The sequence below is a fragment of the Lygodium microphyllum genome, chromosome 26, assembly GCF_053477565.2.
Source record: "Lygodium microphyllum isolate KBCC chromosome 26, Lygodium_microphyllum_v1.1.10, whole genome shotgun sequence".
In the NCBI taxonomy this organism is placed as follows: Eukaryota; Viridiplantae; Streptophyta; class Polypodiopsida; order Schizaeales; family Lygodiaceae; genus Lygodium; species Lygodium microphyllum.
Genome location: NC_141160.1, coordinates 121319377 through 121344293, shown reverse-complemented (window position 1 = coordinate 121344293; position 24917 = coordinate 121319377). Strand labels below are relative to the sequence as shown.

The 24917-nt window shown below is 37.0% G+C and overlaps 1 pseudogene; it reads left to right on the top strand.

Moving 5' to 3' along the window:
* The first annotated feature begins 4836 nt into the window (after positions 1-4836).
* Positions 4837-12833, top strand: LOC148013752 (plant cysteine oxidase 4 pseudogene; annotated as a pseudogene).
* Positions 12834-24917: the final 12084 nt, after the last annotated feature.

Below are 24917 nucleotides of genomic sequence, written 5' to 3'. Positions count from 1 at the left end.
ATTTTATCTGATACCACATGTAACATGCCTATCAAACAAATTCCTAATAGCATGCTTTTGGTAGTCCATCAATGAATGTATCTAGGTGACTCCATTCAAAGATCCCATGAATTATAAAAACTTAATGCTCTAAATCACTTGAGTTTGCCTAATTCTCCCACAAGGATCAACCCGAGGGTCCTAATTGACTTGTAAGGTCTCTTAATAAACTATCTAACATCGATTCAAGATAGCTGCCCAGAGAGTCCACCTATAATAAATCATCTATATAACGTGCTTTCAAAGGATATTAAGAAACTTGTATTCATGAGAAAATGATGAAGCCACCTAAAGTCGTGAGAAAATGATAAAATATTGAGACCGAACCTAAAATTTGGATCAAAATCCTAGAAGATTATTTTGACATAACAAGAATAAGCATAGCTAACACGGCTATGATTTCAAAGCTATGGTTTGATAGGCAAGGCACTCTTGTGGTGAAAAGAATGATGTTGAGACAATGCTACCATGGAAGCTCTTGTAAGCTCATAAGAAATCAAGAGGGTTGTAAGACAAAGATATTTGTTGCCTCATGTTTAATGTAACCATTTTTCAAAATGTGGAATGTACTATGACTCAACTTTAGTGCAAAAAGTCATTTTTCTTATTCTCCCTACCTACAAAAAGCATGACAAGTTGAGGAGCTAAGAAAACCAAGTTGAGAATGTTGGTGACTAAACCATCTAGTTCTAATGCTTGGACTAAAGAAAAAAGTGAACAAAAAACTTTATGTAGGTATCTCCTTTGATTTATTTTGCAAACTTCCAAGCACAAGCTCAAGCTTCCACTCATATAGGAGGATGTGAAAGTAAGGTATGGAGAGAAGGAGATGGAGATAATAGAAGCTTCAACCTATAATGGTGGAGGATGCAAAAGGATGCAAAATAAAGGTAGGGAGAGAAGCAAAGTGAGAGAGATGGACAAAAGGGGCTCTCAATATTTGCAATGACTATGGAGCAATGTTGGGAGGGGATGAGTTTTAATGTATTAGAGAGGAGACTACACCAAGCTAGACAGTATGGTGGAGAGGGAATAGCAACAATATAAGAGGGAGAGTAAAGTGGGAGCTATGGCAAAGAGGAAACATCTAAAGCAAGGGGAAAGTTGTGGTGGGGAGGAAGAAGCAAAAAAGGTGGAAAGGAAGCTACAATATAATAAGGAGAGGGAGAAAACTATGGGAAAAACCAAAAGGTCAACATAAAATGGGTTGGCAAGGATGAAAAGTGAGTCCCATGAAAATTTGAGATTTGTAGGAGACAAAAAATTTGGATTCACTAGACTCTCATAACGTGATCAAAACTTTTAGGATTTAGCTATTAGGAAAATACCAAGGACCCTCCAAGAGTGCAATAGATTAACATCCTATTGGCTAAAGTTTTGAAGGTAAAAATTTAGTGAGTCTAATGACTTAGCCCTTTTTGAGTCCACTTCTCCCCTAATGATATTGATGGATCAAAATTGTGAGATGATGCTATTGTAAAGTTATAAATACATACTATCATGTGAATTGACAAATCACATATTTAGTGAGATACATAAATGATCCATTCATAAACATTCTTATAGGTAGAGGGAGTGTTTAAATATACTAATAGAAGTATATACAAAAAGACCATCACTAACATCTCGTAGACTTAGATAGCCTTAAATTTTTTGTAACTTTTGAAAAGGCGGACTTACATAGAAGCATGTGACACATGCAGTTTTTGAAATGGTGAAATCCTTGGGGTTGCATGGTGTTTATGGGTTTTCTTCATTAGTAAAAGCATCCATCATCATATCGCCAAAAGAATAGAGGTAGTGCTTGTGGATTTGTTTGGCTTCTCATTTGTGTGACCTCCAAGGAGACTGGCATTAGTAGATGTGACTTATAGTACAAAAACAAGTGATAAGCAAAAGCTCCATCCATTTTTTGAAATATTTAGATAGAAAAGAATACTTGATAATTATTGAATTATGAAAATAAGAAAGTAATAGTGGAAAACCCACTAATACTTATAAAACATTAAGCTACAATTAAGCTTTAAACATTACATTTTTAAAATTTAATATTGGCACCTCTAATTATCATATTACATCAATTAAGCACATTAGCTTAAAGACATAATTATATGATATAAAACTTCTAAACTCAAAAGTAATAAATAAACACACAACGCACGCACACACACACACACACACACACAAGGAAGCTTACTATTGAGAAAGGGTATTAATGTTGAGCTATATCTCACTCTTAAGGCTTTGGGAATACAAATCCCACTAATAGTGGGCAGCACTAACCTACTTACTACCTACAAAACAGGGAAGCCTTTGAAAAGTTCCACATTTATTATGCAATCTAGGTGCTTACAAGCCAACCATTTGATTAGTTTGTGCACCATGTCTTTTCAGCTCTCCAAATCCCATTCTTTATGGGTCCATTTTTCAATAGTTGGCACCAAAATATTGGCATTCCCACTTATATTCTTATTTATTGGGGATATGCAGCTTGTGTTGTAGGATCTACTTTCTATTGCATCTCTCTCACTCTAACCACACCTATGGGCCTCATCACTCCACTACTTTGGTTGTGCAATAGAAAAGCTATGATTCTTATTGCAAAACAAACTAAGTAGTTCGTTAGAATGATAAGCAAACTAAACATATGATGGTGGTATCATTAACATGATGGTTGAATTTTTACTATATCTACTGCTTATGTTGACTTGTTGCAAGCTTGTGATAGCCCTTTTGCTCACTAGTACCATGGTGTTTAAGCTTCCGGTAGTTCAAACAAATAAAATGCAACATGGTATTATCAGTTGTGCTAGTTGGTGTGTACGATGGGTACTATACCACTAATGCTTGTTCTAACTTGTGCAAAAGTGTGATATCCCTTATGCTAACCTGTCCATGGAGTTTAAGCATGTGTCAATGTTGGCCGCATTTGAAGGAGTGTGCATATACATTATCCTCTCATCCATGGTGATCTAGACTTTGGCTTCATCTGGTTCTTGAAGTTGTCTAGCGAGATTCCATTATTTTAAGGAGAACTCTCCCTTTTGGCATTCCTTGCGGATAAATATATCGCCAATAGCAATTTGGGTCATATATTACCATCTTCATGTGATCATTTTAGTCATTAGTTTTTCTTGGTTAAATTCAAGTTTACTCTATTCTTTGCAATCAAATGGCCTTCATGTGATCATTATAGTTACTATTAATTTTGCATGGTTAAATTCTAGTTCACGTTGTTCTCTACAATAAACAGATGGCCTCCATAGTCCTACTAAGACTTACCTTCCCAAAGTACCTCTCAAAAGTAGAAGCTACTACATGCCTCATGTTGCTTTCCACATGGCTTGTAAAGCACTACAAGTCTAGTGTACCCTCTATTTGGAATCCTACTTGCAATACCTTGAGATACTAATTGGCGAGAAACCTTCATTATAGTATAAATGCTATGAAAAATATCAAATCGTTGAAGTCAATGAATGGATTATCCATGTCACACGAACAAGGTATATAGTCAAATATGGTGAAAGGTATGACAACGAGTGCTTTCAACACCTACAATACACCTTAGTTCCAAAGCTCTAATCATATTATTTTGTATGGATATAGGTACTATCTTCAACCTCTCTATATCTTTTCATGTAATGGGCTCTTTAAACTCTACTATGAGATAAGTTTATGTATTTCAATGACCCCTCAATCAGGCTCTCTTGTATACCCCTTATAATGCTAAAAATAGATTTATTCAATAGCATCTCTAAATAATTTTTCTATAATGCATACTATAATGGCTTTTTAGATATTTTGTTGCTATGCTATTGCTTCATCGTAACACGTGTGCGCGCACGCACACACACACACACACATATGTATTCTATTTGAGAAACAATAAGTTGTACTTAAAAGTAAAAAATTAATTTTGTATATTCATCTCCCCAACCTATGTTTGAAATGATGTTTCACTTGTAAGAAATCAAATGACAATGGATGGGGAAAAGGCTAGGCAAAAGATGCATTTTAAATGGTGAATATGTATGACATTTGAAGAAGAAGAAACGTTGAGGCACATTTTGGTATGGGTGTTTGACATCTAAAGTGTGGGATGAGGTTTTGCCTCAAATGAAGCTCAATCATCAAGACATCAACAACATGAAGGTTTGCATTTTAAGGGATTCCTTATGCCAAAATAGCCTATAAGCGTTAGCAATTAATGTAATTAGAATGTTCATGTTGCATCGAATTTGGTAGACAAGATTTAAGTGTCTATTCAAAGGGACTTGATTGTTGAGAATAGCAAATGATGCTTGTATGTACACCCATAGAGGCTTGCCCATAAGTGTCTTTGTATGAGAGAGAGACAATGATGAATGCTCTAGGACGAGATGTCCAAAATCCCATATGCACAATGAGAATAGTGGTACTATCCAAAAGCTATATAAGCATGTATTTGACACTCATTTCAATGTAATGGTAAAATCAATTTGAGTCACTTAATATTGTGTTTATGAGCCCAAGCTAATCTATCTTGGAACCTAATTCACTTGAGTTACAATTTCTCATTCTAATCATGTATCGTGTGTTTGATTCGCATCCACCATAGCTCATCTAGTTCTAGGTCCATGATTCTCAACATGGTAGCAAAGCCATGGTTGAGCTAGGTAGCTAGTGGTGTAATTTCTTCGCTAAATTGGTATGTGACACAGACTCATAAAGAGAGAGAGAGAGAGAGAGAGAGAGTGAGTGAGTGAGAGAGAGAGAGAGTCTATTCTATCATCTATCAATGAGACAAAGAATAGAGAGATGTCATGTCTTTGTAATGGAATCGTAGCAGGTGGTCTCCTGTTGTTTGCGGCTGCAAGGGTGGCCTTCCCCTTCTATCTAGGAGCCTCTGGCCATGGCAAGCCGCCTATCATAGATCCCAACAGGCCATTGCCCCCTCAAGCAGCTGTAAGAGGCCCCTACATTAACACAGATTCTCGTGACCTTGGGCCTCTTCGCGTCATCATCTTCATCATGTGCTTGGAAGAGGAGCGCTCCTTAAAGGCCTTGGGCCCCAACCCTGCCGTAGAAGAGGATCCTGGAGCCGAGCCCGTGCTTGCAGTTCAATGATTGTATGATACGTGTAGAGAATCCTTCACACTTGGTGCACAGATCGGACGCCGTATACGCGCATGGTGAGCGTCAGAAGGTCCCCAAGAACAAAAGAACTCTACTTTTTGCACAAAAAACAATGAAGAAAGCTTGCACGACATGAACAAGAGACCAATTGTGTGCAATCTCCCCCCATGCCCTTGTGTGAGTGCTCCACAAAGCATGTATTTTATATATTATTCATCTTCAAGCTCAAGAAATAGCCCAATTTACAAAATAGCACGCTTTAGCTTTTGTGTTTGCTTTTGTGCCACTAAAGAATTAAAGCTATTGGGCGCCCAAGAAGTCAGGCAATACCCAAATACAATGTCCAATACAAGTATTTAAATCGTGCGTCCATGCGCATACAAAAATAATAATAAATAAATATCAAGAGCTTTAATAAATAAGCGCGTCAAAATATGGACGCCATGCCTAAGATATGCGCCCATCAAAAATTGATGATAATTTGAATACACACTATCCTCCAATGCTTCCCAATGCCACCGTTGCTTGCTCTACACATCAACTAAAGCATTCACAATTGTTAGAAAAATAATACAATTAAACCGACAAAAGTGAATACCTAGTAGTCTTCAGCTACAAAAATAAATTGGTTAGAAATCAATCCTAACCTTAATTTATTACGAGTGCGCACTCTAAACTCATAAATTTTTATTAATTTAAATATGTATTTTGCGGAATCACCTGCTATGGAATCACCCACTTACACATTAAATTAACAAAATTCCCAAAAAGGATAGGCGTCCCCATCGACTTCTCGCACAAAGAATCTACTTTGTGTATGAGCCCCGGTAATAAAATTTTACGGAATCCACCGCAAAACCTCACAGAATCCAACGTGGAATATGCCTCCTGGCATCATACCCCCGGGGTGGGATAGCAATTATCATCAATTGCTATTAGCTCAACATGGAGCTAACAGTGTGGGGAAAGCACTTAGGTCTCTAGCGTGAATCCATTGGGCCTCTTCAACAAGATGATTTTTAAACTTGACCAAATATCTAGAATATCTACGGCCAGTTCTAGTGGTCATAAAATCAGTATCTATAATAGTTTCAGGCTCAAGGATTTTAGTTTCATCATCTAGCAAAGGAGGGTTTTCATAGATAGGGTGTACAGGTAGTTGTCCTCTAAAGGGTCGTAGTAAATTGATATGGAAGTTATTGTGGATTTTCCAATGTTGTGGTAATTCTAGTTTAAATGCATTGTCATTGATTTTGTGTATGATCTTGAATGGTCCATAAAATCTAGGTGTTAATTTAACAACTGGGTGTTTATCTACACTTTTTAATCTTCGTTTTTCAATTCGTAACCAAACATAATCATCAACTTTAAAATTCATAGCCTGTCTTTTCTTGTTTGCTTGTTTTGTGTATGATTGCTGGGCTTTGGCAATCATATCTTTAACTTCATCAAAAATAGTAGCATGCATGTTAGCAATATCATCAACAATTTGAATTTTGTTTGATAATGATGTAACAGGTGTAGGCAATCGATACCCATAAATAACTTCAAATGGTGCTTTCTTTATAGCTGTATGTGGTGTGTTATTATATACAAACTAAAGTAAATGTAGATATGTATCCCATGTATGTGGTTTTGAAATGGTGTAAGCACGCAAAAGATCTAAAATAGTACTGTTAGTAGCTTCTGTTTGACCATTTGTTTCATGATGAAATGCAAATGAAAAATCAATCTTTGTTCCTAAGTTAGCAAACAAAATAATCCAAAAATTATTGCAGAATCTAGAATCACGATCAGAAATAATGACTTTTGGTAAACCATGATTAGTGAAAACAGTTTTCAAAAACAATTGAGCAGCTTGAGATGCAGTTAAAGTTTTCTCACATGGAATAAAATATGCTTGTTTGCTAAACCTGTCTACAACAGTCCAAATCATATAATGGTTAGCTTTAGTGTTAGGTAGACCAGTGATAAAATCCATTGAAATCTGTTCCCATGGTCATGATGGAATGGATAATGGCATTAGTAAAACCATATTGTTTACCATGGTGTCTTTTAACTCGTTGACAAATTAGGCATTCAGATACAAAATTAGATACATCAGTGTCCATATGTGGCCAATGAAAATCTTCAATTAATGTACGGAAAGTAGATATAATTCCTCTATGACCTTGATATGGGGGACAATGAATTTCATGCAAAACAAATCATCGAAATGGAACTGTCACACATAATCTTTTTTCATAAAACATAAATCCATTAGTGTAAGACAATGAATCAATAGGAATCCAATTATTTGCAACTAGTTTATTCCAATCAGCTTGAAAAGTAGGATCTTGGTGATAAGTATCTTTCATAGGAATAAGGGAATCAAATGATATCACAGAAATATTTTGAATGTCAGTCTTCTACTCAAAGCATCAGCAACAACATTCTCTTTTCCAGGTTGATATTGTATAAGGGGACGAAAACTTTGAATAAAAGCAGCCCATTTAATGTGTCGATCAGATATTTGTGGTTGACTAAGGAGATGTTTAATGCTTTGTTGGTCAGTTTTGATCATGAATTCAAATCCCATTAAATAATATTTCCATTGACGTAAGGCTTGTACTACGGCTAACAATTCCTTGTCATAGGTAGAATATTTAAGTTCAGATGGTTTGAGTTTGCAGCTAGAGTAAGCTATGGGATGAGAATCTTGTATAAGGACTGCTCCTATTCCAGATCCATTAGCATCAGTAACTACTAAAAAGAATGCTCTATTGAAGTCAGGTAATTGTAATACAGGAGCATGAGTTAAAGCATGTTTCAATAATTCAAAGGACTTTTGTTGATTGTCAGACCAATTATACACAATACCTTTCTTTAAAAGTTTTGTCAAATGTAATGCAAGAAATGAGAAATTTCGCACAATTTTTCTGTAAAAGCTAGCAAGACCTAGAAAAGAACGTAATTCATGCACATTTTTGGGTATCGACCAATTTAAAATTGCTTCTATCTTTTTAGGGTCGACTTTAATACCTTCTGATGAAATAATATGTCCTAGATATTCAATTTCTATTTGGAAGAATTCACTCTTTTCGAGATTAGCATATAATTGATTGTCTTTTAATAACTTAAAAACTAAAGACAAATGTTCATAATGCTCATTCTCATTTTTACTGAAAACTAATATGTCATCAAAGAAAACAATGACACAATGCTAATGTTTCAGAAATATGCGATTCATCATACGACTGAATGTGGCTGGTGCATTAGTTAAACCAAAATGTATAACCAGAAATTCATAGTGTTCAAATTGTGTTCTAAATGCAGTTTTGAATATATCAGATTTGTCCAATCTTACTTGATAATATCCAGATTTAAGATCTATCTTACTGAATATGGCAGATCCTTGTAGCTTGTCCATAAGATCATCTACCCTAGGAATCAGATATCTATTCTTAACAGTAATTTTATTTAGGACATGATAATCAATGCACATGCGATAGGTATTATTTTTATTTTTCACTAATAAGACAGGTGCACCAAATGGAGAACTACTAGGTCTAATTAATCCTTTGTTAAGCAATTCTTCTATTTGGTTTTGAATTTCTTTCTATTCAATTTGGTTATGTCTATATGGTGCTTTACATGGTGGTTGTGTTCCACGAATTAAATCTATCTTATGGTCTTCAAGACGTGCAGGGGGTAATCCAAGTGGTAAATCAGCAGCAAAACAATCTTGGAATTGGGCAAGAAATTGTGTATGTCTAGGATGCATCTGTTTTTCTTTAGCTTGAATTTCATTCACCCATATTAAATAGGATTTGCTACTTTTACGTAATGCACGTTTAGCTTGAGTATGAGTAAGCAATGGAAAATTATTGAAAGCGTGCATACCATGCAGTGTGATTTGTTTTCCTTGAAAATAAATTTTAATTGAATGCGTAGAATAGTCTATATCAAGATTGTATTGATGACGCCAAGGCATTCCTAAGATAATGTCACTAGACTCAAGGCATTCCTAAGATAATGTCACTAGACTGCAAAGGTACAACTAAGAATTTTTTTCGTTCAGTATAATCACCAATTTTAATTTCTAAATTATGCACCTCTTGTGTTCCATTATATCTCGTACCTAGGAATGCACCCTTAATGCAATAATGTGTAGAAACTTTATGTAAATTCAATTCTTTGACTAATTTTGCAGAAATAAAGTCATGTGTGCTCTCATCATCATGTAAAATAGTCTTTTCTTTACCATGCACAAAACATTTCATTGTTAATAAGGAATGGGGAGTTGGCATACCTAGCAAAGTATCAGAAGTAGTACCAATGTCGTCATCATCTTCCGTAAAGTTCGGCATTTCCTCACGTTCTTCATCTTCTATTGCTCCCACATAATTGATATGGACGGATAGCTTTTTGGATTGACAATTGGTTGCTAGATGTCCAAGTTGATGACATTTGTAACAAACTACGGGTTTTGCTTTGGATACATTATTGGTAATGGCAGGAAGTTTAGGAATGTTGGGATTTGACTGAAGAGATGGCTTAAGGTTTGGATTTGTGTTTGATGGCAAGGCAGGTGGTCCTGTCCAAGATTTACGGAATGAAGATGGAAGAAAACGACTTTGATTGAATCTTCGAAAATTTGAATTGAATTGTTTGGAACCAAAGTTACCATTAGTTGGAAATTGTTGTGGTCGCTTGTCTTGTCCGCAAATTTTGTCTTCAGTGTCATGGGCCAAGGAAATTGCATCTTCAAGGGTTGTTGCTTAAACATTTTGACTTCCGCATAAAAATGTCCAAGTAGGCCAGACATAAACTTGCATTTATGAGTTGCTTCAGGTACATCTTCGAGCATTCGTAGTTGAAATAGGGCATTCCAGAAACGTTCAGTGTATTGTGAAATAGGATCGCGATTCCTTTGTTGTAGAAGATCCCATTGCTTGATTGCTTTTTCATGGAATTGGGGAGGACAGAAATTTTGCAAAAAATTCTTTTGGAAAGTCTCCCAGGTAGTGGGACAATCAACGCTTTTGCGGACCACAGTCCACCATAAAGATGCTCGGTCAACTAAATGGTTAGTGACACATTTAATTTTGTCTTTCTCACCATATGTTTCTTCATGGAAATAATCATCAAATTGACTGATAAAAGCAAGTACAGTCTTTCCATCGCGTGATCCATTGAAAGTACGAAATTTGAAGTTCCTTTTACTTATCTTTGTTTCTTTGCGAATAGATTGGGCTTCAAGTGTTGCATCGATAGTACGTCGTATAAGATCTTCAGGTTGCAATCCATCTTGGCCGGTGGTAGATCATTGCAGATTGGCCAATTGAACTTGCAAAGCTTGTTGTGCTCTTCATTCCTCTTGAAGCTGCATCATAATCAAATCCAACTTTTGCTCCATTGTTGGTTTGGGTAGATCACCTTCAGCCATAAGATCATCCATGTTTTGATCAGTCATCCTGTAAAATTCCAAAAGACCTCACACACTCGAAACCTTGTTAGCAGGATGAATGTAGCTCAAAGGCGAGTTTACAAGGCTTGTATATATTTTTTAGTTTGGCTTTTGTAGTATCTCTCCTTTACGATTGCGAAATTCGATGTCACAATCGCCTTCCAAAAAAATAGTTTTGCATATAGACTGTGTATAGACTACGTATAGTCTGCATGTTTATGATTGATTGCTGTAATCTGCTTCTGTCAGTTCACAGGTGTGAACATGGGCTTCTAGAGGGTAGTAGACTGATTCGTATGCTGCTGAGTATGAACTGCCTCTATGGTAGTTGTTGAAGATAAGTTTTATGACCTTAGTGACTTGAGGAACTTAGAGAACTTGGAGCTTTAAACTTTAATGATTAAGCTTGGATTTAAAGGACCTCAATATCTTCTCACCCAATTCGGCGTCGACCAGCTCGTGTTGCCGCCACCGTTTGATGAATTCAATTAGGGAAGCTTTTAGTTAAGCTTCTTTTGAAGCTTTATTGCTTATCCTTTAAGCTTGAAAAGTTATGGTAAAAATTTTCTTATCTGAGAAGAGAAAACCAATGACTTCTTCAAGGATCTTCTCACGTGGTCCTCCGCCTGCAGAGGCCAGTCCCTCACAATCTGAGTATACAGCAGGGGGTTCTTGACTGCCAGGAACACGTTGGTATCGACCGTTCACCACGAGACTGACTGTAGAGCTTGATCGTTCCAGGAGCTCCGCCTTCGCGCGAGATGGTAAGCGATTGGAAGCTCTCGATCTCAGCTTCGCTTTGATACCACTGGTGCACAGATCAGACGCCATATGTGCGCGTAGTGAGCATCAGAAGGTCCCCAAGAACAAAAGAACTCTACTTTTTGCACAAAAAACAATGAAGAAAGCTTGCACGACATGAACAAGAGACCAATTGGGTGCAATCTCCCCCCATGCCCTTGTGTGAGCGCTTCACAAAGCATGTATTTTATATATTATTCATCTTCAAGCTCAAGAAATAGCCCAATTTACAAAATAGTACGCTTTAGCTTTTGTATTTGCTTTTGTGCCACTAAAGAATTAAAGCTATTGGGTGTCCAAGAAGTTAGGTGGTACTCAAATACAATGTCCAATACAAGTATTTAAATCGTGCGCCCATGCGCATACAAAAATAATAATAAATAAATATCAAGCACTTTAATAAATAAGCGCATCAAAATATGAACGCCATGCCTAAGATACACGCCCATCAAAAATTGATGATAATTTGAATACATGCTATCCTCCAATGCTTCCCAATGCCACCGTTGCTTGCTCTACACATCAACTGAAGCATTCACAATTGTTAGAAAAATAATACAATTAAACCGACAAAAGTGAATAACTAGCAGTCTTCAGCTACAAAAATAAATTGGTTAGAAATCAATCCTAACCTTAATTTATTACGAGTGCACACTCTAAACTCATAAACGTTTATTAATTTAAATATGTATTTTGCGGAATCACCTGCTATGGAATCACCCACTTACACATTAAATTAACAAAACGCCCGAAAAGGATAGGCATCCCCATCGACTTCTCGCACAAAGAATCCACTTTGTGTATGAGCCCCGTTAATAAAATTTTACAGAATCCACTACAAAACCTCATGGAATCCACCGTGGAATATGCCTCCTGGCATCAACACTGTTAGGACCTCCATTCTCTCCTCAGGCGTTGCAGAGAGTTCGCCTTCTTCTAGACAATATCAAGCCGCCTGATATTGGATTGTATGAAATCCCACCTCAATAAGAAAATGGAGGTTCTGACTCTGTCCGAACAGAGAAAAGGAACATGGCTAGGCATCACTCAAAAGCATCTCGTTCAGCTCCAATCATATCATATATGCACATATATGAGTGTGATGAGCTCTATGAGAATCTTCTGCATGCCTACTTCAGCTATAATACCTCTTTACAATCATCCAGGCATGATTGTCTTCAATAAACTTCTATATGGATCAATGCATGTCAAGGCTTATGATTGGGTTAACCATGGTGATGGAACACAATCTAGGCTTGCAAAACTAGTTGTTGATAGGACTATGTCAGCACCTTGTGAACCATCGGTGCTTCACCCAACAAGTGGAGGTAATATACATGAATTCACAGCAATAATAGCTTGTGCTATACTATATTTCTTGGGTCCTCCTTATTTGGCAGAAGATGGCAGACATTGTACGTACTATTAGAATATTCCATATTCTAGACAAGCATGTGAATCATCTGGCAATGGAAATGGAAATTATGCCATGAGAGAATGCCAACTATCATGGCTAAAGGAGTCCAAACCACCAGCTGACTTATTAAAGAAGGAAGCTCCTTATATGGGTCCAAGAATTGTACCTTGAAAAGTTTTGCTTCCATTGTAGAACTAGTGTAAATATAAGCTGTTTGCACTTCTCCAAAATCCATTGCCATGTCAAGTCCTTTATGTGATTGTCTATCCATTAAAATCCAAAAAGAAAAACAAAAAAGAATCATGTATCTAAAACTTCAATATATGAGAGTTTGTCAAACCAAGCCCATATACCCATCAGTGTGTTCATTTGTCAAAGCATAAAGCAAAAAGGACAAGTACCACATGTCAACAAAGGGACAAGAATCACAACAAAGGCAAAGAGCATGAAGACCAAGGAGGAGTCCAAGAAGATCAAAGACACCCAGAAGATCGAGAAAAGCAAAGGATGCCAAAGAAGCATGGGAAAAGAACTTTGTGTTGCTGACAATAAAGAATTTTTCCCATAGTGGATGTAAAAGCCCTTACCAAATATGTAAAGTTTCAAGCCTTACTTGACTAGGCTACTGCCAAAGAGCTAGTCTCCCGGGCCATGTTTGCATGCAGGGGGAGCAAAAGCCAGCAAGGGTAGGAACTCATCATTTGAGGGGGGGTGTTGAGAATAGCAAATGATGCTTGTATGTACTCTGTGTGTGTGTGTGTGTGAACACTAGCTAGGGAGATTTAGAAAGGAGAACCTATCATATTTCTTCTAGAATTTCTTTAGGCCATCAAGAATAGAAAAATGGAAAAAAGGATAAAGAAAGCATGCATTCTACATTTTTAGTATGAAAGAAAGATTAGCATCATTATGTTTGGTATGTGCTAGGAATTTCAAGAAACCAACAAATAGATTCTTTTAGAAAGATAATTCAATCCTTGCAATGACAAATGCTATGGCCATTCCTAAGGGGAGACCAAGAATTCGCCATAGTAATATGACTATCTTCTTGGGGATGCCTTTGAATGCATTAGCATAAGGTAAAAAATGCTCAAACATGGGCCCTCCACCCATGTAATAGCTTTGATGTATGTAGGACTATGCTATTTTCTTGGACTACACACTCAACAAGAGAGACATCCAATGGATTCTTATTATCTTCAAGAGTTTCAAACACGCCTCAACACGATCATCTCTTACTAGTCAGCTTGCATCACAATCTCATAGGCATTTGTTCTCTCCTCACCATTCCATGCAAGACAAAAAACTCATGGCTATGATTTCATAGTCGATTCACCATCTTGCATTTGTGTATTGTAGTGCAAATTGCTTTGACAGTTTGTTTAGTAGCCTCATGATCCAAGCATGGCTTCTTGATCCTATCCTACTACTCCATCGAAAAGAGAAAATAGAGAGAAGAAGGAAGTGTACCAACCTCAACCTCACAGTACCTCTCAAGCTCGAATCTACGAAAGAAGAAGGGGAAAAAGAGAAGAAAATAAAGAAAAGAGAAGCTTCACTCTCAAAGATCCGATCCACAAGAGGTCTACCAAAAAGATAAATAGAGAGAAGAAGGAAGTGTGTCAACCTCAACCTCACACGCTACCTCTCACCCGCCAAGCTATGAAAGAAGGAGAAAAGGAGAAGAAAACCAAGAAAAGAGAGAAGATTCACTCACAAAATCCCTCACTTTAGACTCTCACTCTCGCCCTCCCTCACTCTCAACAAGGTGCTAAAATGGATAAGCTGGAAGCAAAGAGAAGGTTTGCTCTTCTCAAAGTTGCACACACAAAAATGAGCTCCTCTATTCACTTTTGGACTTTTATGCATAGGATTTGAGTTTAGGGTTCCCTTGCATAAGTTGGTTCTCCTATCCACTTTTATTGCACTTTGGTTGGTCCCTTTTAATTCATGCATAACATGGTATTTGTTGATGAAGAATATTTATTAGTACTTCATAGTCAATGTTGAAGTGATTGTTGGTGACAAAGTTTTTGAAGAGCTTATCATTCTTGATGTTATTACATTTGATTAGTGATTCTCTTATTTGATAAGTGTGATTGCCCACAAGGGTTAGATGATTGGTCATAGCGGATGGAAGAGTCATAATTGAGGGATATGGCATGGTTAAGGTCTCTCCACATCTTCTATTCTTGCAATGGAAAATCTCATGTAGTCTTTCCCTAGGGAAAGTGGTAGTCCTCTTTTTAGTTCATAGAACATATTCTATTAGTTTGGGAGATGGGTAGAACTCCAAGCAAGTGTGGATTATTGTCCCAGATTTGAGGACCCATGTGTAGGTTGTTGTGTAGATATTACTATGAGTGTATGTGCTCACTTTAGATATTTACTTAGAAGATGGATCCATTGGTTCTTCATGGTAACATAGTTGATGGAATAAGAAAACATGGTGCGTGAAGATGGGAAGAATCAATGTTGTTGAGGAAAGGGAGATTAGAGAATATTATAGGGTGACTATATATGAATTTGTGTTATTGAGGAAATGGTGATGATAAAAGAGTATAGGGAGATGCTATTAGCTAGTTGAATATAGATGTTGATTCCAAGTTAAGTGATCTCTTAAGAGCAGGGTCTCTAGTGCTTGAAACTAGCTATGGTAGTTAGAGAGATTGGTTTCTTTCTCAAATGCCCTTATACCTTGCTTCTATGATTGCTTTGATGTCATTGAGGTGAATGAGAAGTAGAGAGAGAAAAGTGCAAGTGACCCAGGGGAAAACAAATCTAAATATAGGTGAGTCAAGCTCCCTAGATATGTCTTGTTCTTGATAGGCCCCAAGCAAATTTGAAGGAATTGGGGAAGGGCTAAGGGATTAAGACGACGGAGTTGGTCAACCGAGGCCATTGGGTGTACCTAACTTGAGAATCTCTAGATTCCACCTAGTAGTACTCGTAGAGAGATGGGAGCTATGTATGTTAAATCATTCTTGGATTTCTACATAGCTCATCTCTCCTTAGAAATACACATTAGTTAGTTTGGGAACCAACTATGATAGAATATTGCATGGCATACCATTTATAATCAAACTTGCTTTGTCCTTATTCCTTTAGTTCTAGTTCTTGGGCCTCCCCCATGATTCTCTCATAATTGTCAATGTGGAAAGAGGAAATCAAGCAAAGCCTTTCAAAGTAAGTTTAGACATATGATGTCACATATAGCAACTATTTTTGGGTAATACTCACAAAAATGTTCTTACTCTTCCCATGTCAATAGCCATTTCTACAAACTTTTTATATTCCCTAGTCAAACTTCTTAGGTTGGCATGAATGCTATATATGTAAACAATTTCATTTTATTATCAATTTCTTTGTAGCAATCAATTACTGATGGATTTTTATTTTGCACCTTTTCTTTTGCTATCCACGTGATAGATATTTTTATCAATTTAGGCTTTAATTTTGGTATAGATTTTGATCAAGTAGTGTACTTCTTGGCAAGAGTTGGGTTGATGATACTTTCAAAATTAGTGCTTGTAAACTATTTCATTGAAGCACTAAGAATTTCATGAAGAAATCATAGGCATTATTAGGAGAAAGCATCAAATTGAGAGAGAATCGATCAACGCCACTTTATGGGAGAAGAAGAACCATTTTCACAAGGAATATAGGGTATACAGAAATTAGAGATGCAAAGGATTCAAAAGCAAGAAGAGGAAGATGTTGAAAATGTAGCAATTTGTAGCCAAACTTCTTGAGGGGTAGGAAAAGTCCAATTCAATGAAGAAGAAGCATCTAGAGTTATATTAGGAGTCATTATTTAAGAAATCATTCGGTGAGAGCTATGACAAAGACCTAGTCAGAGTGGATGATCTTGAGGAGCCATGAATTGCACTGACAGATCATGGTTCAAAGATAAATGTAATGACAAGGAGTCTTAAGATGAATCATGGTTGGACAATACAGGTTGCAAAAATAATGCACTATGAGATGTGTATATTACATGTCCAAATGTTAAAATCATCATAGGAGATGTTCACGATGAGTAGCATTTTTATGTGTAGGATGTAACCACTTAGCATGCGATTCTAGGTGGCTATATATTTATTTGTGTAAGATGTATCTACTTATCTTGTGATTCTTGGGTAGCCATATATTACTACATTCATATGGAAACTAAGGTGTTGAGTGTGTTGGGGCTTAAAGGCCTATCCCTAGCCACCTATATTTACTTGTATACTATACATGCACAGTCGTACAATGCAAGTGGCTACATCACTATCATTTTATTCTTTATTCTTTTAGTGGCAATAGAATAAGCGAGCAAAGGTCACATATTATGACAGTTGGAGTTCCCACATATTGGTCTCTCTCTTTTTTACTTGAACCTCCAGAGCTCTTTCTCCCTTATTGCTTATGCTCGTGATTCCACTTCCTCTCTACTTTTCAACTAGTATGAGAGTGGGCATTTAAGGAGGTTCATTGTCACTTGCTTCGGCCTAGGAATAAGATCTTCACTTCAAGCTTTCATGACAACCTTTCCTTCATCCTTCTAAGGAACACATTGAGCCTCAACTTGCTAAAGGCTTATCAAAGCTTCTTCAATGGCTTTAGGAGACTCACGGGGCATTGGTTGAAGCCCCATTGTGGTGTTTAGCTACTGCCATAGTCCCGAGCTAGATTAGCATGGGTTGTGCTTCCAAGGACAACCCTATATCCTTCACCTCCAGAGCTACTCTCGACCACTTTCTATTGCTCATGGCACTTGGAAAACCCCTTGGTACTACTCCTCAACATCCAAGAATTGGTCTAAGCACCTTTTAGTGAGCCATTAATCTACTATTTGAGACACTTTGATGCATATTTGCTGGATAGTACCCATTGAGTTATATAATGCTTATGTAATGCTTCTAGGATGCTATCTTGATTATGCGGATGCTTTAAGATGCTATTTGGATTGGATAGAGCTTAATTAGCTTAGTTTTAGTAGGGTCTATTGCTGTAATACAATTTTGACAGTAAGCATAGTACAATAGTGAAACATTATGTTGTAAATGCTTACAAGTGCTTTGGGGATCCTACATGGTTATATGGATGCTTGCCATTAATGTATGTGCATTGGTATGCTTATGATGCACTTTGAGCATCGTATTTGAGCTCTATTGGATGTATTTGGCTTTGGAAATTTGCTTCAATGATTCTTCACTTATGAATTGAAGACATATTGGATGTATATGCTCCCAAATATACTTATCATGTATCTTGGTTGCCCAAATGTTATGAGCATTATGTATTGAGCTTTGCTTGGATCTTGGACATCTTGAATTCCCTTCTAGTGGGAGACACTTATATTTTTCTTATAGAGCTTGGCTCTTTAGAGACTGTGGGAATCTCTTACTTATGTACTTGCTCAATTGATCTGCGCATACATTGTTCTTGCATATATTGACTCTTGTGGGATAATTTGCTTTTGAGCACTTGGATACCTTGTGCCTATCATTGTAAGTGGGTTGTTAGTGGTGGATATTTGACATGTATTGGTTGTATGTATCTATATATCTCACGCTCTATATGTTTTGACAGTTCTTGGCACTTGGTTGCTGCACTCCTAGTTGCATTTTATATCTCCCCATTGCTACCCGGATATTCCTAATAGTGAGAGATTACTTCATTGGTCATCTTCCTATAGATGTATGGTCATTTATTGCAATTTTATGGATAGCAATGGTAAATATTATTTATGAGTAGTTTATTAGAGTACAAATGCCTTGTTTGAGCACTCTAGTGCCTACTATTTGTGGACAAGTATATACTCTTTTGTTCTCCACATCTTGCCCTCCCTTTTCACTCAATTTTGGGGTTGTTTTGATGTAATTATAGTAGCCAATACTCTTATACTTCGTAGTCATTTGCAACAAGCAATGGCAAGTACTTCCTATGTATTAAATGATAGAGATATTTTCAACATTGAAAAGTTGAATGGTAACAACTTCCAAGATTGGAAGTCACAAATGTGGCAGGTATTGGGGCAAAAGAAGCAAATTAGGCCATTGAAAACCAAGGGTACAAAGCCAAAATTTTGGGATAGAGCTGATCGCGATGAACATGATGAGTTCTACAAGTGTACTATCATACTCTCTCTATCTAACAACATGCATTTTAATGTTATTTTGATTGCTAATGGTGCATATGATTTATGGAAGAAGATACATGATCTCTATGACAAGCAGAATCCTACATCTCATTTGTATTGGTTAAAGAAGCTTGTGGACCTTCGCATGAAGGAGGGCACCCTTATGTCTACTCATTTGAATGAGTTCCACTCTATTTTCAACCAATTTATCTCACATGACATCAAGTTTGAGGATAACATAAAGTCTTTGTTCTTGCTTGTCACACTACTAGAGTCATGGGATACATTTCAAACTTCTATGAGTGCTAATCCTCCTAAAGATAGTTCTAAATGCAGTGATTAGAGAGTGCTTTACTTATAAAATAAGTAAACATGAAGAATATTAATGCAACCCACACTTCTCATGCACTTATAGTTAGATATAAAAATGATGGACATGAGAATAATAACCATTGTAGAGACTCACAGCCAACATGGGTAGGTCTCATTCTCATGGGCAATCCCATAGTAAGTCATGTTGTCATAAGTCCTCTTTGACATGTCACTATTGTGGACAATGGGGTCGCATTAGGCGACATTGCCATAAAATGTATAATGATAAGCACAATAAGAAAGGCAAGGGGAAAGTGTAGGAAGATGCAAAGTCCACAAAGATTGTGCCTAATTCTAATGTGAAGATATCATAGATAAATGCCTTGGAGTACAATTACAATGACTACATTCTTGCTACTTCATCAATTGATGCTACTCAATTGATTGATTCTCTATCTACTTACTATCAATGTTGGATTCTTGATTTGGGAGCTTCACTCCATGTTAGCTATGGTATTGTTACGAGTTCTATTAGATTGGGATATCATATGGCACTAGATATCATTAGCATAAGTAATGTTAGTGACATTGGTGGTCCTTTTGTGCTTCATTATATATGTCATATACCAATTTTGACTAAATATGATGATAGGTACCAAGTATCTTTTGGTGATTGTTCATGAAAGACCACCCATGGAAATCTTGTTTTTGCTAAAGAGGTGCCAAGGTTGGTAGCATCTATCCTTTGCTTACCTTTGGGTCTATTGACTATATTTTGGCTATAATCGATATTCCAAAGTATTGACCCATTTGTAGTATCCTTCCCTTAAATTATTCTTATTTTGATTCATTTTATCATTGTTCATATAGCATGTAGACTCATTACTTGCATAATAAGTTTGATTCTACACACATGGGTGAGCCTTTGGCTTTTGTGCATTCAAATGTTTGTGGCATCATGCCCTGTTAGTCCTTGGATAGCACCAAGTACTTTGTTACACTCACAAATGATTATTCACATAAGGTTCAAGCCTATCCTACTAAGCAAAAATCATATTTTAACATGTTTTTGAATGCTTTTTTTCCATGGTTGAGAACCAATATAAGTAAAGTAGGTTGAATGGCCTACAATCTAATAATGGGGGTAAATATATCTCTAAGGATTTTGAGCAAATTTATAAGGAGAGGGGTATCAAGCAACAATTTACCTCCCCATATATCCAACCCCATAATGGCACTAGAGAGCACATGAATAGGACTATTCAGGAAAGAGTCTATGGTATACTTGCTAAGGAACACTTACCATAGCAATTTTGAGCTGAGGAACTTACTATTGCCATGCATCTCATTAATAGATCCCCATGCACTACTCTTGGTGGTAGAGTTACAAAAGAGATATGGTCTAGTAAACCTACCTCATATGCACACTTGCGAGTCTTTGGATGTGAGACTTTCCATCATATTCCCAAAGATGAGCACAATAAGTCGATCAAATGCATCTTTCTTGGATATGGGATGTAAGTGAGATGGACTATCATCTTTGGGATCCACATATTTAGAAGGTTATCCACAACCATGATGTTATCTTCCATGTGGAAAAGATATATACACGACCAAAGCAAGTGATTGGTATATAGGGTGATCTTTCAAGAGGAGCCTCATGCTGTAGGATAGCCATCCCTAGTGGGACAACCTTCTACAACAGCTATTGATGAGATGTAGTGGCCCAAGATCCAGATGTTGTGCACGATCATGATCTTGGATAGAAAGGACATGCCGTATAGGTCCCACAACTAGTTTTGAGATTCTCCACTCGAACTTCACATCCTCATGATCACTAGGAGTCCTTTATGGATTATGCCATGGTGACAAACTCTGCTGAGCCACTTATCTATGAGGAGTCTATGCGTAGAGGTGATTCTCATTCTTGGGAGAGGACTTTGTAGTCTAAGTTTGATTTGTTGTAGAAGAACCATACATAGGACTTAGTTTCCTTGCCTAATGGATAGTGTGCATTGCCACATAAGTGGGTGTGAAAGTTAAAGAGTGTCTCTAGTTGCTTTAAGCTAGCATATAAGGCCCAATTGGTTACTATGGGTTTTAAGCAAGAAAAGGGAGTTGATTTTGATGAAATCTTCTCTCACGTAATCAAGATGACTACCTATGACCTTGGTTGCTGAGTTGGATTTGCATATTTATCAAATGGATGTTAAGATGCTTTTTTTAACATAGAGACCTACATGAGGATATTTATATTAATGGCCTAAGGGATTTTGTTAAAATATTGAGGATACATGCTAGGGTGGATCACTAATGAGCAAGGAGACAATCATAATGAGACATAAGTAATGACAAAGGAGAACAATTGATATTATTCAAGAATAATGCAAGTACAACTAAATGAGAATGATGGATAGAATGAGTGTGGGGATGAGTGTCTTTTATAGGATTACAGTAGGTGATATTGGTAGGTGGAAAAAGGTGGAAAGGGACCATGGTGTTCACCAACTGTGGTTTTAATAAACCATGCATACGTGACCTAGTCTAAGGCTTTATTTGCCATGTGATCCTTTGCCTTGCTATTCATTACAAAGAGACTATAGAGTGGGTGTAATTGCACATTTCTCAACACCCCTCCTCAGTCACAACTAAGAAAAACATTGAGTATATAGAGACTGAGTAGAACCTTGCTAAGTGTAGACATGGAAAAAATAACCATATAAAGCTAGAGGCTGTCACAAGGCCTCACTAAGTGTGTAGAGGCTGTAGTAGTGCAAAAGTTACATGAGGAGTACAAGAGCTTATGGTAAGAACATTAGGCAAGTACACATTCAAAACCTAAAAAAGTCTATCAGAAAACGAGCTACAAAATAGGGACTGGTGAGTCCTATCCTTTTGCTCTTGGGTGTCTTATTCTTATTCTTATTCTTCATAGTTGTCTTCATCTTCTTTGATTGTTGCAAGGTATGCTCTTTGAGATCTTTTCCTAGTGTGACAAAACTTATCAATATGCCCAGTTCTTTTACAAAAATCACAAACTGTGTCCTTCTTCCCTTTCACCTTTTCGTAGAGGAGTTGTTGGTCTCCTCTTGGGATGCTTGCTTCTCCTTTTCTCTTAATCTTCTTTTCCTCTTCAAGGAGAGAAGCTTTGATATCCACATCCTTCGGCTTTGGCATGTTGAATAATGTGGTAGACACACTATCATACTCAGGTGGAAGACTTTTGAGGAATACTCCAATGCAAATGTCTTCATCCATCTTTAAGTTTATTCCTAAAAGTTGTGTCAACAAGCTTTCCATATAATTCAAATGAGTTGCAAGTGAGGTACTACTTTTCATATCAAGCCTAAAGAATTCAATTAGCAAGCCATATTTGGAGGATTTTGAGTGATCTCGAAACAAGGTTTCTAGTCGATCCCATATTGCTTGAGAGGTTTCACAATCATCAACATGATGAATGTAGTTATCATCAAGTTCAAGCTTGATAATAGCTTGAGCCTTATCATCATTTTTATCCCATATTACTAAGAGGTTTCATAATCATCAACATAATGAATGTAACTATCATCAAGTTCAAGCTTGATAATAGCTTGAGCCTTATCATCATTTTTATCCCATATTACTGAGAGTGCAGCTTCCCTTGGCTTCTTCTCTTGACCACTTGTGATGGACCACAAGCCTTTTTTCATCAGGATCAGTTTGCCATGTGTGGAACTCGATACCTTTGAATCGGCATGAGGGTGCCCATTTTGATGGTAGAAGCAGTAGCAAGCACCTGAGAGTAGACCAACAAGAGAGTCAAAGTTGAATGTGTCAAAAGACACAATAAGCACAAGTGCCAAAATGCACTATGTGAGAATCAAGAGATACTTTGATGTTGAATCCCTTCCTTGCTGATTTGAAGTGGTAGCTTTGCTAAGGACTAAGTGTTGTAGCAAATCAGAGAGTCAATGACATCATTGAGCCAAAGGAAGTGAGAAAATGGAGTGAAGTATGAGCTTAGAGGTTAATGGCTATGGCTGCCTTTAGGGTTTTGACAGGCGACTAGTTTTTTCTCCCCTGCAACTCGATGCAACAATCATCAGCCAAGATTTTTGGTGAGTAGGTAGCTTAGAGGTGTGGCTTTGAAAGCCCTATGATTTAGATCAACATTGTAGAGTGCACAGGCTGCATGAAGCGTACGACTAAGAAACATGTGAAAACAAGCAGCAAGCAGGAGAAAGCACAATGCTTGAGTGATAAGAGGCCAATGTCGTCATGCAAAGTGATAGGCAACTACGCCTAGAGCTAAGGAAGATAATCCCATAAGAAATCAGGAGCTGAAATGGCCTAGTTGGAGAGATTCAAGCCCTCCAATGAATGTGGGTGGCTATGGCGGTAGGTGAGAGATTCATAGGAAAGTGGAGAGAGCCAAAAATTCAAACTATAATGACCTAATTTACCTAACTAGTGGCCTAATGACTCATTAGCATTGAGATAAGCTCTAATATCATGTTAAAATATTGAGGATGCATGCTAGGGTAGATCATTGATGAGAATGTAGACAATCATAATGAGACATGAGTAATGACAAAGGAGAACAACCGACATTATTCAAGCATAATGCAAGTACAACTAAATGAGAATGATGGATAGAATGAGTGTGGAGATGAGTGCCTTTTATAGGCTTACAGTAGGTGGTATTGGTAGGTGGAAAAAGGTGGAAAGGGACCATGGTATTCACCAACTATGGTTTTAATAAACCATGCATACATGACCTAGTCTAAGGCTTTATTTGCAATGTGATCCTTTGCCTTGATGTTCATTACAAAGGGGCTATAGAGTGGGTGTGATTGCACATTTCTCAACAACTTTGTGGAAAAAGACAAGAAACACCTAGTGTGCAAATTGAAGAAGAGTCTTTTAAACTTGTTTGTGATGTTGAATGAAAAGATAAGGATGGGTATTTTGGAGTCATCTTTCACTGTACTAAAGAAGAATGGGTCTCTACTATTTATATAGGACATGCAACCAATGAATAAAGGAACTATCAAGAATGTTGGAGTTGCTCTAATTATGGATGAGTTTGCATAAGCCGTTTGAGTAAAACAAATCTACTCCTTACATGATCTTTACTCTGGGTATGATCAATGTTAATTGGCTATTGGAAGTAGAGATTTAACAACCATGAAAAAACAAAATGGGATTGGTATGTGTATCTTAACATAGGGAGAAACTAATTTAATTGTGCATATGATGAATGCTATGTAAGCAATCTTACAAGATTTAATACCACAAATCACTATGTATTTTTTTGATGATGTGCTAACAAAAGGGTGCAATGAAGAGGCTATGAATAAATCAATGGATTCTAAAGGGTACTAAAAGTTTATGGTAGATCATATAGCCAATTATGAAAATACCTTAACCAAGAAGTAAATTGTATTATTTCATAGAAAAATTTAGTTTTTGGAGTCAAAGAAGTATTGATTGTGGGCCATATGTATGGACCATATGGCAAGTGGCCATGTCCAAAAAAGATGGATGCATTTAGAAAGATAAAGGAGGTATGCACTACAATTTCAAAATTATGAACATTCTTGGGTGCTCATGCCTTTTATCTCATGTGGATTCCACACTTTGCTCATGTTGCAAATGCATTCTACCAATTGTTAAGG